This window comes from Dipodomys spectabilis, unplaced genomic scaffold (genome assembly GCF_019054845.1).
Source record: "Dipodomys spectabilis isolate Male_0828 unplaced genomic scaffold, ASM1905484v1 ptg000783l, whole genome shotgun sequence".
In the NCBI taxonomy this organism is placed as follows: domain Eukaryota; kingdom Metazoa; phylum Chordata; class Mammalia; order Rodentia; family Heteromyidae; genus Dipodomys; species Dipodomys spectabilis.
Window position 1 is genome coordinate 23,617,886 of NW_024871460.1, and position 17,437 is coordinate 23,635,322.

At 42.2% G+C, this 17,437-nt stretch overlaps 1 non-coding gene across 1 annotated transcript; it reads left to right on the forward strand.

The window, feature by feature from the left end:
• The first annotated feature begins 17,164 nt into the window (after positions 1-17,164).
• On the forward strand, positions 17,165-17,246 carry Trnas-aga. Its single transcript has one exon. It is a non-coding gene; the product is annotated as a tRNA-Ser (tRNA).
• Positions 17,247-17,437: the final 191 nt, after the last annotated feature.

The following is a 17,437-nucleotide window of genomic DNA, read 5'->3' on the forward strand; positions in this document are numbered from 1 at the left end:
ATTTAAGAGGCTGAGATCTGAGGATCACAGTTTGAAGCTAGTGCCTGCAAGAAAGTCTGTGAGACTCTTATCTCCAATTAACCTCCAAAAAGAAGCCAGGCCCAGGAACAGTGTCCAGCCCCTGAATTCAAGCCACAGGACCAGCACCCATCCCCCCCCCCCAAAAAAAAAGTGGCCTAAAGACTTGAATAAGCATTTCTTTAATGACATCATTCTCAGTCTGGGAAGAAGAAAGGAAGAAATGAGTACTGTCAAGTGCTCACTCCACATCACTCTCTTTTCATAAGTCTTGGCACAGCCTTTCCAGGCTGACCACATCCATGGGGCTTCCGCACCCGGGAGGCATGGCAAACACTCCAAAGCAGCTGGCAGTGGTAGAAGAAAGGTCAGCCTCACAAATCAACAATAATGAAGTGTAACTCCCTGTTACTGCAGCCCTGCCAGGCACAGTAAACTGTTTGAGAGCTCCTAGCACCTGTGGTACTCAGGCCCCAGAGCAAATGAGGCAACGGGAGAGGCCACCTGTCCCGCGGCAGAGATGTGTGGGAGGAGTTAAACTGGACTGCAAAATAGATAAGGCCTGCTAGGACACACAAAAGAAAACACCTCATCGCAAAGAAAAGATACAGCCAAACCTGAGAGATAAAAGGCATCATTATTACTAGTGAGAAATGAAATCGTCTGGTAACAGAGAACCAGAAATATAGTGCAGAACAGTGCAGAAGAGTCAAAAATCTCAGTAAAGGTCAGAAAAGAAATTCCGACAGAGATAAGTGATTTAGAAGAAAAAAAAAAAACATAAGTATATTTTTAAATCATCAGCTGCAGTTTAAAACAACTAAAGTCTGAGCTTGTGTTCCCAGAAGCCATTGACTGGAAAACCTCTGTCAGAGTTTTTGTTGGATTTTTCTTAGGAAAACAGTGGCTTTTGCTACCCACTGTCCCAGGAAGCTGCGGCCTGAGCAGGGAAGGAGAGCACCCAATGTTTCAAGGGAAAGGAGAACATCATGAAGGCAGACCAGCTGTTTCTCACCGCATTAGAAAATATCCCACTGAACTTTTAAAGTGAGGGATCACACTAAACATGTCAGTGTCCCACTGGAATGGAGTTGGAGGGTATTTTCCCTTTTTATTTATAATAATTCACATACTGATGGATACCATACAAAAATAGGAAGCAGAAGGAGGCGGCCGGGGGGGGGGGGGGGGGGGGGCAGGGTTCTGATGGAGCTTATATATGCAACATATGGAACAAGTTATTGGAGAAAAGTGCTTCTAGCAGAGTTTGTAAAAAGTTGAGGGTGTGGTGGGAAAAAAATAGCAAAATGGGATTAAGATAAACCAAAACAGAGGAGAAATATGGGACCAAATGAACTTTCACCTTTCCTAAAATGATTTATGTACTTAGAAAGAGCTAGGCTGGTCTTGATTTCTGGAAGCTAAGGTTGCTGGGGAACCTGCATGAATCCATCATTTCTCTAAGAGTTGTAGGCAAAGATACACTTTTCCAGGTAGAACCCATGTTGACATTGGTGATGATGGGGTTTAGTATTTGGGTGAGGCAAACCATTGCTAGGTCTTAGATTTTTAGCACCTCACTCCAGAGGATGAAGGGAGGAAAGATAAAGATCTGAGGACAACGAGAAACAGCTTGGTTTTTGCAATGCTTGTTTTTTGCCCCTACTCTTAAGAAAAATAATAATTTCTCATTTATGATTTCCTAGTGTCAAAGTCAAAAAGATTCTGAACTGTGACTAAAGGCCCATGAGGACCCAACATGATCAAACTAGTAGATTTTGTTATAATTTAGGCTCAGTCTCATTACAGGCTTATACCTATAATCCTAGCTACCCAGGAGCTGAGATCTGAGGATCAAGGTTCAAAGCCAGCCCAGGCAGGAAAGTTTGTGAGACCCTTACCTCCAGAAAACTAGGCGTGGTGCTGTGGCTCAAAGTATTAGAGCGCTAGCTTTGAGTGAAAGAGCTTAGGAACAGTGCTAGGTCCTGAGTTCAAGCCCTCCAACTGACTTTAAAAAAAAGACTACAAGATTATTAGCTCATTGTGAAATATTTGAATCTAACAATGTATCTAACTGTGACAGGAAAAGGGGCTGTAGCATTTCCAGGAGAGGATATGTAACAGTAGGAAATCTTACCTATGTTCAGGTAATGCATAGGAGGTCTAGTCCATGATTGCAAAGCACCAGGTGAAAATTCACCCTGGAAGCTTCACTAAGAGTAGAGTTCAATGGAAGGATCATGAAATCAAAGTATTCAGTTTTTTCTCTATATTTTTTAAATAAGGATGAGATTTAAAAAATAGAATATGTTAGGCTCAGATATAAAATAGACATTGATACTAAAAGAGAGCTTGACTTTCCATACTAAATATTACTTAATGGAACTTTTTAATTCAGGTGTCTGTACACATTTGCATGCTGATTCATTAACCATGACCCAGACAGACTTATTTTGAGGGGGGGGGGGGGCTACTGCAGTGTCATAGTTGACACAAGAAAAAGTCAGTCTACAAGGTATACTGTTTATCACAGAAGTTACAAAGTTATTGCTAAATATTAGCTTTTTAGCTGAAGAAAACCAGTAGTTTGACTCAGGGTATCGTGTGTGTGTGTGTGTGTGTGTGTGTGTGTGTGTGTGTGTGTGTGTGTGTGTGTGTGTGTGTGTGTGTGTGTGTGTGTGTGTGCGTGTTACTCTCGGGCTTGAATTCAGGGCTTTCTGCTCTTATTTGGCTTGTTCCACTCAACATTGAATACCACTTGAGCCCCACTTCTACTTTTGGCTTTTTGCTGACTAATTGGAATTTGGAGTTTCACAGACTTTTCTGCCCAGGCTGGGTTCAAACCATGATCCTCAGATCTCACTCTCCTGAATAGCTAGGATTACAAGGCACCTTTAAGTGAAAACATCTTGAGAAGGTTGTGATGTGTTGAGTGAACCAATGGTTGTGTGTGGAATTCAGAACCACATGGTTTTCCTAGCAGTCTGGATATAGCAATGTACCAGGTGACATAGCAATTGCAGATTTCCTGTACTGCTTCATGGTCTGTTTTAATGCTAAACCAGACACTTAGCAAACTACAGTGGATTTCAGTTTTCATGCTGTGTGGTAAAGTCACACTTGTACAGTGTAAATCAGCTCAAGTGATTCTGCTTGGATTACAGACAATATTCACCTTTGTTCTGGGAGCCCTTCTATGTGTTTCTATATGCCCCTATCAATCACCCAGACAAGTTACTACATTCATACAATGCAGAGAAATAGCTCCAAAAGAGCTCCAAAATAATTTGGCATGTTATTGAGCCTTAAGAGATTCGTATTGTAACAAAACTGCTTACATGAACCAAAAACCTTAATTCAATTCCAGAAAGTAGCTTATATAACAACCATAAATTAGCCATATGGTATAAGAATCAAGAAAAATATCTATATGAGTAAAATGCTAATACAGAGATTTAATGTAGTCCTGTTTGGGGCCAAACTATAGTGTTTCAGAATGAAAAGTTTTTATTATTGTGTGTATATGTGCATATATTACATAAGAAGTATAGAAATTATATTGTATTTTTTTTTGTGCTGTCTCTCAACTCTTCAGCTCAAGGCTAGCGTTCTACTTCTAGAGTCACAACACTACTTCCAGCTTTTTCTGCATATGTGGTATTGAGGAATCGAACCCAGGGCCTCATGCATGCAAGGCAAGCACTCTACCACGGAGCCACCTTCCCAACCCCTATATTGTATTTTTTTTAATCATAGGACACTACAATATTGAAGTAACTAGGATTGGGATAATGTTTAAGGATTAAAGTACCAAAGCCAAGCCAGGTGCTGGTGGCTCAAACCTGTAATCCTAGCTACTTTAAAGGCTGAAATCTGTGGATTGTGGTTCAAAACCAGCCCATGTAAACCAATCTCTTAGGTTCTCACCTCCAATAAACTGGGGGAAATCTAGAAGTAGAGTGGTGGCTCAAGTGGAAAAATCCAGGCAAGGCTATAAGGTCCTGAGTTCAAGATCTGTATCAGAACACACAAACACACAGAGTACCAGAGCTATTTCTGTCCTAATTGATTCTTATTCAAACACTGGGGAGATCAAAGTCCTTGGACTTTGATTCATGTACATTATTTTATTCCAGCAACAGTAGAGTTCTAGCTCTTTTCTTACAAAAGAAAGGCAGACACAAGACTTTAGAAAGTTTAGAAAGACATTGAATATTTAACTTCCCAAGGAGGATCTTCTTCATGACACAGACAGTGAATTCTGTGTGGTAAGCTTCTTTAGTACTGTATTTGTGCCACTCTCTAGTTCATATTTCTTTGCTACTAGATGATATACCTCTCTTCATAAAACTTCTAATGTTTGCTGGTGGTGGTGGTGTCTTTTGTTTCTGCTTTGGGGGGTTTTGTTTGTTTTGTCTTGGGGGAGGTACAGGGGGCTAAGAAATGGAGGAGGAAGGGTAAGCAAATGCAGTCATGTGAAAATGAACTATGCAACTTGTGGGCAGGAACAGGAGGGGGAAACTGGGGAAAAGCAAAGGAAGGGATGACATTGTCCAAAAAGAAATATATGGGGGGATAGTGGAAGAAAAATGTACCCATTACCTTATTTATTTAACTGTAATCCCCATACAGCACCTTTGCAACAAAATAAAATTAAATTTTAAAAAAATGTATCCAAGCTGGGCACTGGTAGCTCACCCCTGTAATCCTAGCTACTCAAGAGCTGAGAACTTCAAAGCCACCCACAACAGGAAAGTCCATAAGACTCTTATCTCTAATTAACCACCAGAAAACCAGAGGTAGCACTGTGGCTTGAAGTGGTGGAGCACTAGCCCTGAGCAAAAAAGGTCAGGGGTAGTGCACAGGCCCTGAATTCAAGCCCCACAACCAACAAAAAAGAAAGAAATGTACCCATTTCCTCACTTAGGAAATGATAACGCCTCCATATAATACCTTAATAATAACAAAATTATATTTTAAAAGAAATTTCTAATGTCTTTTTTCTTTTTAAAAAATAAAGTATGGTTAACTGTTAGATTCAACAATTTGTTTAGTTTCAATATTTTTAAAATCTACAATATTAATTAGGAAATTCAGCAATAAACTTATTTATGTATTTTTTGAAAACTTTGAAACCACTAATAAATGGAAACTCCATAGTGAATGAGGAAGGAAAGGACTGGACTGTAAAACTCAAGAAATTAGCAAATTATACACAGTTCTATCCTCTTTCTTGAAAAAAAATGGAATCCCAAAGAAATTAAATAATGTGTTTAAGGTTATAGGATTCATGACAGCATAGCAACTGGTATCTTTAGGCCATTAAGAGCCTTTCTCCCTATGAGAAAGCAGGTGAGAGAGGAGGAATCAGATGAGAGGTTCTACAGGAAAGCCTGTTTCTTGAGTTGAACCAGAACTTGCTCTAAGATGGCACCTGATTCCTAAGTAGAATTATCTATTCTGCCACCAAGTAACTGGAATAACTTGGATAGTTACCTCACTTTCAGAAATCCGGGGTCTCTCCTCTGTAAGTAATAACATATACTTAAAGTAGATCCTATGGAGAGCTACCAGTATTCATCCCCCTTGCTCCTTTCCTAACAAAGTCCCAACTTCATTCATCCACCTACTTCATGTAATCCAGGGAAAACAGATTCTATTCCTAATTCCAGAGGAGCCAGGCCACCCTAACAGCCCCCCCCCCCCCTTCTTTGTCAGCAACTGATTCAGGAACCAGTCAGCCGCTATAGGTCAACTACCATGGGACATTGCCTTAACTAACTACCCAAGAGAGACTAACCAGGAAAGAAGTTCTCTTCTTTGTTGTAGAAGAGATTTTTTTTCTTCTTGTAAGCAAGCTATGGAACATATTGTTGTTTTGTTTTTTGGTGCCAATACTGGTTCTTGAACTGAGGACCTCATCTCTTGCTTGGCTTTTTTGCTTGGGGCTGGTCTCTATCACTTGAACAATGCCACCACTTTTGTTAATAAGTAGCCTTACAGATTCTTACCATCATAAAGGAGAGTATATTTGAATGGAACCAGTGCCATCAACTACAAAATGTGAAGAATGAGAACCCAAAGGCATAACACCTCTATTTCTATCAAAACAAATTCCAGAAAATGGAAGCGTGGGGAGGGGGTGTGGTTGGTGGTGGTGTAGGTGGTGGAGATAGTGTTGTTTATTTTTGCTTTGGGGGAGGTGTTGTTTGCTTTTTGCTTTGTTCTCTTGTCTATCTTTTGACAGAGGCAAGGGAGAGACTAGAAATGGAGGAAGAAGGGTGAACAAATGCAGGCAATGTACTCAGTACACACTATGTGGAAAATGAATTATACAACTAGTGGGTAGAGGCAGGAAGGGAAAACTGAGAAAGTAAAGGAAGGGGTGGCATTGTCCCAAACGAAATATATTCATTATCTGACTTAAGAAACAGTAACCTTTTTTGTGAAACAACTTAATAGTAGCAATAAAATTGTATTTTTAAAAGAATTACATGAGTGCTCACTGAACTGAAACTCCTACATCTCCATATTTAGAATTGAGACAATTATATTTTTGCTTATTAGATCATGTTTCCTATTACTTGTTGCTAACAATTCCTCATGACAGAAGTAGAGATGTAGCTAATCTAGTTAAAGCATTTTATGAGCTACAGACAAAATATACAAAAGACAAAGTTCTCCAACATCATAGTTCCAACTGCTCTGCACAGAAATGACTTTTAGGACTCATCCTTCTCCTACATGTTGCAAGCCTCGCCTTCTCCAGCGGGACACACTTGTCCTCACTCCTGGCCTCTGAGCAGGAATTTTATTCTGTACAACACCTAGTGCATTATCAACACTTAATAAATGCAGAATCATGTTGTGCTAACTAATAAATTGCCACCAGATGTTCTTAAAGCTTTGGAACCTTCAGGTGAAACAGATCACACACAATAATAGTTTAATTATTACATCATCCATCTCAGTAATGGTGAGCGTCTGTCTGTCTTATGGCTGAAGCCTCGCATTAGATTACTGCTGTAGTGTTCAAGATTAAGTGCTTTATATGTGATCCCTAAAGGCAGATCTTGGAAAGAGCTAACATTCAGCTTCTTTTTTTTTTTAATCTCTTTATTTCAAAACATGAGTGTTAAATAAAATCCAAGAAGAATTGGGCTGGTCTTTGGTCTCTAAGCAAAGTATCACTGAGCCTCCAAAAACATGAGGGCATCCACTCACAAGGCTGGAAGTTCAAAGGCATACATCCATACTGGGCCCCAGTGACTCATGGCTACTCAGGAGGCTGAGATCTAGAGGATAATAGTTTGAGGCCATCCTGAGCAGAAAGTTTCTAGACTCCATCTCCAAAATAAACAGCAAAAGCATGACTGGGGGCATGCCACAAGTAGTATCAGCAGCAACCTAACAATCCTGAGTTCAAACCCAGAAAGAGAGAGAGAGAGAGAGAGAAATGTGCAATCATAGAGAATTCGCTGGATGTGGTAGGGCATAGGCTCCAGCTCCTACAGAAGAACAAAAAGTCAAAGTGCTCTTTGTTTTTGGGGGGGTTTTTGGTTTGTTTTTGTTTTTGTTGTTGTTTGGTTTTTTGTTTTGGGTTTTTATTTTGTCAGTCATGGGGCTTGAACTCTGAACTGGGCACTGTCTCTGAGCTCTTCAGCTCAAGGCTACTGTCTACCACGTGAGCCACAGTGCCACTTCCAGTTTTCTGGTGGTTTATTGAAGAGTCTCATGGATGCTCCTGCCTGAGCTGGCTTTGAACAATGATCCTCAGATCTCAGCCTCCTGAGTAGCTAGGAGCCACTGGTGCCCAGCTCAAAGTGCTCTTAAGAGGGCAACTGAGCAAAAGAACCTGGCACTGGAATGATCTACTGAGGAAAAATGGGGAAAGGAAGGTGAGAGACAGAAGTCTTCCTCTTTCCTTCTTGCTACTTACCTGGGTCACAGGCATACCACCTCAGCAAACAAGGAGACAGAATTGGTGGCAGCCACTTGGACTCACCAGATACACTTCAGGGGACAGCTCTTGGCAAACAGAGAGTAGAAGGATAGCCATAAGGAAGGAGGCAAACCTGTAACTTCTGCTCTGCTTGCTTGGTAGTGTCCAGAACTTGTTCATGATTTCCCTTCTCCAGGTTTTTTTTTTATCCATGATGATGCTGTTAGTGATGAGTTAGAAACCAAACACTCAAAGTCCACAGTGTTAGGCAATTATAACTTCCAGTACTGTGTTCATGCCAACAGCATTGGCACCTAGCTCCTCCAGCAGCTTAACACTACGCTATTACCTCAAAGCTAGGGATAGCTTTTGTCTTCCTGTGATTCTCTCTACTCCCCAATTTGTGTCCTGTTTGTGTGAACCTTCTGCTTCCTCCTTGAGTCATAAGCTTCAGACATAGCAGGAAATGAACTCCAAACTTTCATCATTGGGCCTTGGAGAGGTTTGGTGTAATCGTGGATCAGCATGATATCACACGTGGAGTGGAACCTTCCCACTGCATGGGTGACCACCAAAATATCCACACGCAGGAGCCAGAATACCCTTACCTGGATGCAATATCAGCTTGCAAAGCGAGGGCCCTGCGGACCTGTAAGCCTGCCTTTTGTTTTTGTTTTTTTGCCTTTTGTTATAGTACAGGATTGCAGTTCAGGATCCTAAATACCAGGCAATTAGCACAGCATGCCTTGGAATGGTGCCTTAGGAAACACTAATCCAAGATCTAGTCCTTGGATCTGCCAAACCTCCTGACATAGAGCCACAGATCACTTCCATTTGTGGTAGATAGGTGGTTTAAGGGAGAAGCCATGCTGCAGTATTTTGATAGTCTCCACAGCCCCACAGGTGTGCTCCATTTGGTAGATCTGTGCAGTGGTCACTGGGTCTAACTTGCATACCGTCTACATTATTATCTTGGCTTTGTTTGGTTTTTTATTGTTTTTTCTTTTGGTCAGTCATGGGGCTTGAACTCTGGGCCTGGGTGCTGTCCCTCAGCTCTTCAGCTCAAAGCTACTGCTCTACCACGTAAGGCAAAGCACCACTTCCAGCTTTTTTTTTTCCTCCGTTTATGTGGTGCTGAGGAATCAAACCCAGGGCCTCATGCATGCTAGGCAAGCACTCTTCCACTGAGCCACCTTCCCAGCCCCTTTGTTTTTTTTTCAAACACAAAGTTCATATGCACACACACACACACACACACACACACACACACACACACACAAGTACTGGCAACAGTTGGTGATAATCATTATCCATAAGTAGTTAATGAAAAGATGACAGAGCTATTTCAATGGAATCCCCTCCTCTCCTACAAGGCAACAGGAAAGGTTCCTTCTATTCACCAGGTGGCAGGCCTAGGGTCAACTGGAATCACCTGGTGAGGGTTTTGGTGTTTGAGTTATTTTCTTGTTTTGTATCAAGTCCCTCGGCCCTACTCTCACTAGTTACACCAGAATTACTGAGAAAGAACTTCATCTATAAACCCTAGACCAACAGCATTATCATCATCTGGGAACCTGATACAAATGTAAAATCTGAAGCCTGGGCTCAAAAATCCCCATTTCAGGATTTTCATTTTCACATAATCTCCAGGTGATTTTTTTTTGGGGGGGGGTCCGGTCATGGGGCCTGAACTCTGGGCCTGGGGGCTGTCCCTCAGCTCTTCAGCTCAAGGCTAGCGCTCTACCACTTAAGCCACAGTGCCACTTCCAGCTTTTTTCTTTTTGCTTATGTGGTGCTGAGGAATCGAACCCAGGGCCTCAGGCATGCAAGGCAAGCGCTCTACCACTGAGCCACCTTCCCAGCCCCTCCAGGTGATATTTTTATCCATTAATTTGGAGAAAATTGGAGTAAGATGAGCAGCTAAAGTGGTAGAGCAACTGATTAGAAGCATGAAACTCGAGTTCAAAAATTCCAATGCCAACAAATAATAATAATAATAAAAAATAAAGTTGGAGACATCCAAGTTTAAAGAACAAAGAAGCTTGTCTTTGTTTTCTACCATAATGGTTCCAGGTGAGAAGTTCAGAATAACCATGAAGTCTTGCTCCACTCAACTATTCAGGTATTCAGGTTGCTTTGTGAGGGCCACCTAGGGGTGACATTGTTAGCATCTACCTAGATTACTACCAGGTTCCAACAAGCCATGGGGGAGGAAAAGGTGAAGGAGATCCTTCTATTGGCCTGAGACCCAAGCCAGAAGTGTCACACTTCTGAATGTGCCCACAAGAATGCATCCAATGCAGAGGAATATGAGGAGTGCAATGTACTGCCAGTCCAATAGATTATAGCTATTAGTATGAACCAGGATAGCTGCTTCACCAGCTCATGTACAAGTAGTATTTGTTAACTTTATATTTCTTGTATATTGCTTGAAGCTCCAAAACCTTATTATCTGGAAGCCTGATATTTCTTCCTCAGAGTCTTTCCCAATACTCCATCCCCACATGGTCCAACATCCAGGGGTCTGTCTTGATTCTAAAAAGGGTCAATTATATTAATAAAAAGTCAGGTGGGATAATTAGCCATAAAGGTATATTAACCCACCAGCACCACTGCCTTGACATCTACCTCAGGTGCATACTAAACACTAGTCCCATCTAGTTCAATGGCTGAGACTATTCACTGTGGCATACCTTCACATACACGTGCAGCTTGTTACATTTGCTCAACTGCCATTCCTATGCACTAGAGGAACTCAAAGGCAGATTTGAGAAGGCAGAAGAAAAAAAAACAGCAAAAACTTGTAGCTAAGACAAGAAAAATTATTGACTGTGAGGGATAGAGAGGAAAAGACTGAACAAAAATGAATAGAGCCAAAGCAATAGGCAAGAAAATACACAAGAAAAATGAAATAAAACACTTGGTACATGAGCTAGTGAAGGAAATATCCTGGCTAAGACTAATACCTATAATTTATTGGACAGTACATTGTATCAAGTGGACCTCCTAGAAGGGGAAGAGAGAATATATAAGTAAGTAATATCTAAAGCTGGGTGCTGGTGGCTCATGCCTATAATCCTAGCTACTCAGGAGGCTGAGATCTGAAGATCGTGGTTTGAAGCCAGCTCAGGCAGGAAAGTCCAAGAGACTCTTTTTTGGAGGGGGTGGGGGGCCGGGGATCCGGTCGTGGTGGCTGAACTCTTGGGCCTGGGCGCTGTCCCTCAGCTCTTCAGCTCAAGGCTAGCGCTCTACCACTTGAGCCACAGCGCCACTTCCAGCTTCTTTCTTTTTGCTTATGTGGTGCTGAGGAATCGAACCCAGGGCCTCATGCATGCAAGGCAAGCGCTCTACCATGAGCTACCTTCCCAGCCCATGAGACTCTTATCTCCAATTTACCACCAGAAAACCAGAAGTAGCACTGTGGCTCAAAATGGTAGGATATAAGGCTTGAGTGAAAAAGCTCAGGGACAGCACCCAGGCCCTGAATTCAAGCTCCACAACCAACACACACACACACACACACACACTCACAAAGTAATGTCTAAAAAAGTCCCAAATTTGATTTTTTTAAAATACATGAATTTAAACCACCAAGTTGTTCAATGAATTCCAAATAAGATTAATTCCTACATCAAAATACATATAATCAAACTTGCGAAAGACTAAAACTAAAAATCCTGAAAGCAGCAAAGGATAAATGAGATACCATACATGATGGATCATCTGTAACATTATCAACGCACTTTTCATCAGGATCTGTGGAAACCAGAAAGCAGCCCAACGGAAAACTAGACAAAGATCTTAAACAGGCAAATAGCCAATAAACACATGAAAAGATTCTGGGTTTCACGAAACATAATATTTTTTAAATGGTACAATTGCTTTAGAAATAATATAGCAGAGCCTCAAAAATCTTAGGAATTACAATTCAATCTGTCAGATTGAGTACAGTGCATCTTGATCCATATCACCCCTTTCACTGTTCTCCCATCCCTCCCAACCCTACCTATTCCCTCAGTTTTCCTAGTTTCATAGGATATACATTGAATATTATGACTTCTTCTCCCCCATCCTCTCAAAAATCTTAAAAATAGAATTACAATATGATCCAGCAATTCCAATTTCAATAGGCAAATAACTGAAGGCAGAGCTTATTCTAGCTGTTAGAAGGGCAATCGCCCCAGTTATGAAGATGAAACCTTCATTTCTTCATCACTTCCCTAAGGTCCCCGCCTCTTAATACCATCACATTGACTATTAGATTCCAAATTATGAATTTGGGGGAACCATCATTGTGCCAGCTGTTTAGGCGTGCCTGTTCCAAGAAGATCCTTGAGGTGAACCTGCTTCCCATTTTCATAGGTTTCACATTCCTTTTTTTGTCGGTCATGGGGCTTGAATTCTGAGCCTGGGCACTGTCCTTGAGCTCTTCAGCTCAAAGCTAGCGCTCTAGTACTTGAGCCACAGTGGCATTCCAATTTTCTGCTGGTTTATTGGAGATAAAGAGTCTCACAGCCTTTCCTGCCCAGACAGGCTTTGAACCTTGATCCTCAGATCTCAGCCTCCTGAGTAGCTAGGCTTACAGGGGTGAGCCACCAGCGCCCAGCTAGATTTCACATTCTTGCAAGTAACATTGGAAATAACTATAACTGACAATAAGAGCAAAATGTTGTTAAAGGACGATAGATACCCAAGGGAGGGGTGGATCAATCATATTGATCAATCAGGGCTAACTTTAAAGTGATGGTACATTTCAGTTGAGTCATAAAAAACAGGTTTATTTAAAACCTGGGATCCTTCCTAAGAAGCCAATGGAGAGAAACTGATAGGCACCAAATCCAAGCCCAAGGCTCAAAATCATAAAGCAAGAAATCATATGAAACACAGAGAGGAGAAGAAGGAGCTGTAGAACTGGGGAAAGGGGGGCGTGGCGGGGAGGGGAAGCGGGGAGAATGTTTCAATGCAAAATCTTCAGAAAGAAGCTGGACTGTCTCCTCAGAACGTTGATGAGCCACACACATTAGCACTTTGCCTTCTCAGGCTCATATGTTAGTTGGTTGCTACATGAATGGTGATAAAATATCCATTTGGGTGGAGCCAGAGGCCCAGTTACTCTCATGGCACACCTGTGAATCCTGGCCTTTTGAACAGATGACAGTAGTTCACTAAGCCTCTGTGCTATCAGAAGCTGCTACGCAAACACCAACTGTGAACCTGGCCCTATCATAAAGACATAAAGGGTCAATGAAAAATGGTATCTGAGAGGGTCCCAAAACCTAGGATATGGCAAAAAGTGACAGATTTTATCCCAACTGCTGAAGAGAAATATACTGAGACTAGAAAGACCAAAGAGGTATACACCTTCAAAATCCACCCTAACTGGTTCTTGAGAGGAGCCTCTGATGGCTGTGTAACCTTGGCATTGTTATCATTAGGCAGCTAGGCTCATTTCTGGCACCTAACATTCGACATATTGACAGCAAGTGGGGCTGATGGAAGAGGAAAGAATCTGTTTTGCAGTTTAAGAAGGAAAAAAAAGGTCTCAGATTTCTCAAGCCATTTGAAATCGTGCCAAAGAAATACTTGATTTCAGCATTCTTCAGCTCTCTGCGAAGATGCTGCAAGTGGTCTCCCCGGCATGTGATGGTGTATTTCAGAGCCAGAGTTTTCTCAAGATGTTCCAAGCCTGCAGGCTCCTGATCCTTTTTCAAATTACCAACATGATAGCATCCCCGTGAGAGCAGTGATTAGTCTAAACTCTCCACAGCTGTGAGAGATGAATGTACAAATTCCAATAAAGATTCTGCGTTCTCTGGACTGAATTTACCTACATGACATCGAGGCCTAATTCAGGGTATCCTTAAAAACAACTGTCCTATTTCTCCCCTAGCCTCCTCGCTTGGAGGCTTGCCGTGTTCCTAGAGGATGCCTCCCGTGTGCCAATGCCACTGGCCAGCAGTGGGTATTTATTCAGCAGGCCTGTGATGTGTGCAGAGAACAGCAGGGCTGAGAAATTAAACCTAAGTACATGGGAATTCAAAGAGGCCTTGCAATTCATTACGTGAATAGTCAGGAGAATTATAAAACACCTTGTAACCGAAGGGGTTAGCCTGGAGCTATAGGGGACGACAACCAGCTGTCTCACCACCTCTAACTCACAAGAAACAGGCTCTGAGAGAGCACTCTTTAACTACTTGGAAAAGCCCATAAGGCTTCCTTTTTTTTTTTTTCTTTTGTGCCAGTCCTAGGGCTTGAACCCAGTGCCTGTGCCGATGTCCGAGGTTTCTTGTTCAAGGCTAGTGCTCTACTACTTGAGCCCCAGCACTATTTCTAGTTTTTTGGTGGTTAACTGGAGATAAGAGTCTTATGGATGGAGAGGTGGGAGGAAAGGGGATGGTAGGAGAAAAACAAAGGAAGGGGTAATAATGCTCACTAGGAAGTGGACTAATTACCTTGCTCATGTAACTGTAACCCCTCTGTACAATAATATAGTATCTAGGATTTATTTTCTTCATTTGAATACTTATTCCCTAAAATACTTCCTTGGAATACTAGGTGTATATAATAATACATGGCATTCCCCCTTTTACCTTGTTTAATAATTGTAGCATCTGAAGGCACTTGCCAGTTCTTTCTGAAACATCTGATGCTCAGTATGTTTTCTAAGTCTAGGAAAGACTTAGAGCTATGCAAGACTGTTCAAGTTTTAAAAATAAAACAAAAACCCAAAGGAATATGTAACTTTTTAAATTTTTATCTTCTAATGATTTGTATAAAGTGGAAAGACATGCTTACACTCATCGTGGGCATCTGCCTCCATGGTCTGGAGTCCTCTGAAGTCACTCCTGACATTCTGACATTCTGATGGCTTACTGTCATTGTATAGTTGATTAGGCAGCCATTCATGTCATAACATTTAGGGGAAATGTGGCACTGCAATCCAGAAAAGGAATATGCCTACAGTCAGGAGAGCCACTGGAGACCTGAAACAGCCATAAACAAAACTCTGAAAATACCCAAGTCTGAATAATCTACAACACGTGGTTTGTAGATCAAGGGAACAAGCTCCAATTTCCTTCTAAAATTCACACAAAAATATAAAACCAGAAACATGTCATTCTATATTTTCATAGTCTCTCAAGAATCATCTACCTGCTAAGAGATTCTCTCAACTGCTATTACATGTCACCTTTGATCCTAGCTACTCTGGAGGCTGAGATATGAGAAGATTTGAAACCATTCCCCCCAGGACAAAAACAAACAAACAAACAAAAAAGAGCATCTTATCTCCAATTAAACCACAACAAGTCAGATGTGGATGTGTGGCTCAAAAGATAGAGCACCAGCCTGGAGTAAAAAAAGCCAAGGAAAAGCTTGTGGACCTGAATTTAAGCCCAACATCTTAGCCATAAACAAATGCAAATCAATAACAATGACATTTCCTTTAAGTCCAATCATAACAGCTAACATCAAAACATCAAAAAACAAGGAAATGGATAACCTTGGGAGAAATGAAGGAGAACAATAGAATTTAAGCCCAACATCTTAGCCATAAACAAATGCAAATCAAATAACAATGACATTTCCTTTAAGTCCAATCATAACAGCTAACATCAAAACATCAAAAAACAAGGAAATGGATAACCTTGGGAGAAATGAAGGAGAACAATAGAAGGAGTGATATTGATAGATTCATCGTACTAATAAATTGATATATTGAATTAAAAATGCTTTGTACAACTAATTGAAGATTATAAAATTTAAAAAAAAAATTGAAAACCAAGGATAAAGGTAGGCTCCAGTGGCTCATGCCTGTAATGTTAGTTACTAGGAGGCTGAGATCTGTTCAGCCAGCTGAGCTGTTCAGCCAGCTAGGGCAGGAAAGTCTGGGAGACTATCTCCAATAAACTACTCAGAAAAAGCTGGAAGTGGAGTTGTGGCTCAAATGGTAGAACACTAGCCTTGAGCACAAAGAAACACAGGGACAGAGCCCAGGCCCTGAGTTCAAGCCCCAGGACTGGCAAAAAAATAAAAAGAACAATAATGACTTTAAAAATTAAAACCAAAGATAAACAAAAAACAATGCTGGCAGGGATGCTGGGGGGTAGGGGGGGAGGGATGAACCCTTGTACACACACTGTTGATGGTAATGTAAAATTAGTGAACCTGAACACAAGTTTAACACACACATACATGCGGCTTAGATGAAAACACAAGTTTTAGCAGCTCTTGGGGGTGGGGGCACAGATTTTATAGCATTTACAATTTTCCAGAAACAATACACACCAATACTTCACCACCATAAGAAATGGTAAAGTGGAGTAAAAAATAATAATAATAATCAGAAGGGGGCGAATTTTTAACTTAGTTTTTTAAAGCTAATTGCTCGATAACATGTTCTGGAAATTACTTAGACTTCAAAGGTGGAGTCCAGTGGTGAGGCAGCCTGCCTTCTAGCGCGCCACTCGTTTTAGGTCGCTCTTCCGGGACAGCAAGGATATTCCCAACAAAGTAAATTCATGAAACTAATAAATCATCTGGATCACACCATTCCCAGGGTTTCCAGGGATCTTTGCTAATCCCATTTTAGAAATGCTCCCGGGGCACTGGTTAGACGGCGAGAGCATTGTCAGGAATAACGTTCGCAACACTATCTCTGAAACCGACGTTACACGTCTTCCAAGCAGCACGTTACCGCACGGCGGGAAGGCCTGACGGGGCACGGCACCTGTGAACAGTGGCTATCAGCAATTTACATACTAGTAGAGAAAAAGAGAGTCCTGGAGGCTGATCCTTTAGAGAGAGGGGCGCAGCCCAACTGGTGGCGGCGCCACAGTTCCAGCCCCTCCGGTAGACGTGGCCCCCGGGCGGTGCAATGGGGTAGGTGAGTCCTAATCCAGAGCGTTCCCCTCGTTCTCACTCCTCTCTCTCCCTCCCCTCCCGCCGAGCCTCTGGCCCTCGCTCCTCCTCGCGCTCGCTGTGACTCTGGAGATCTGACTCAAACTCCCTTTATCTGACGGAATACTAAGGGTGGGCACGTTCGAAGTGCTCCTCCGACAACGGATCTCAGCCCCCCGCGCGGACTAAGCCTGAGCCGGGCGGCCGGGCCGTGGCCTTCTCCGGATCTACGTGGCACCTGTTACTGCGGCAGACGCTGGTGCCCAGAGTCTACATAGAATCTCACTGCCAAAATTCACACCAGCAGTAGTCGTGGCCGAGTGGTTAAGGCGATGGACTAGAAATCCATTGGGGTCTCCCCGCGCAGGTTCGAATCCTGCCGACTACGGGAAACGAAATTTTTCCCAAAACAATGTTCTTTTTCATCAGGAGCGTCCTCTCCGGACCATCCGCAGATTATTTAAGGTATTTACGAATGGCTGACCCGCACGGAGGGGCAGAGGAGGGGGCGAAGGGCACTGTCGTACTTGCGGAAACAGCGTGAGTGCGGGCGAGGAAAACGGACGCGAGCTGGTGGAA